Source organism: Fukomys damarensis, unplaced genomic scaffold (genome assembly GCF_012274545.1).
Source record: "Fukomys damarensis isolate Sample0158 unplaced genomic scaffold, DMR_v1.0_HiC HiC_scaffold_38, whole genome shotgun sequence".
Taxonomy (NCBI): domain Eukaryota; kingdom Metazoa; phylum Chordata; class Mammalia; order Rodentia; family Bathyergidae; genus Fukomys; species Fukomys damarensis.
The window spans coordinates 2,841,512-2,841,716 of record NW_022900950.1 but is presented as its reverse complement, the minus strand read 5'-3'; positions in this window follow the sequence as shown (position 1 = coordinate 2,841,716).

The following is a 205-nucleotide window of genomic DNA, read 5'->3' as shown; positions in this document are numbered from 1 at the left end:
CCCTTGTGTTTGGCGCGCGCGCGCGGGAGAGTGGGGCCGGCGCAGCATCTTTTCTGCAGTCCCGCCCTCCTAGTCTACCTCACCAGGCGGAGGCCTGGAAAGAGCTGGGAAGTGTCGGGCGAGGTGGGCGGGAGTAGCACGCGAGCGCTGCCTGCAGAAGAAGGGAGGGGAGGGGAGAACAAGATCCGAGACAACGTTACACCGC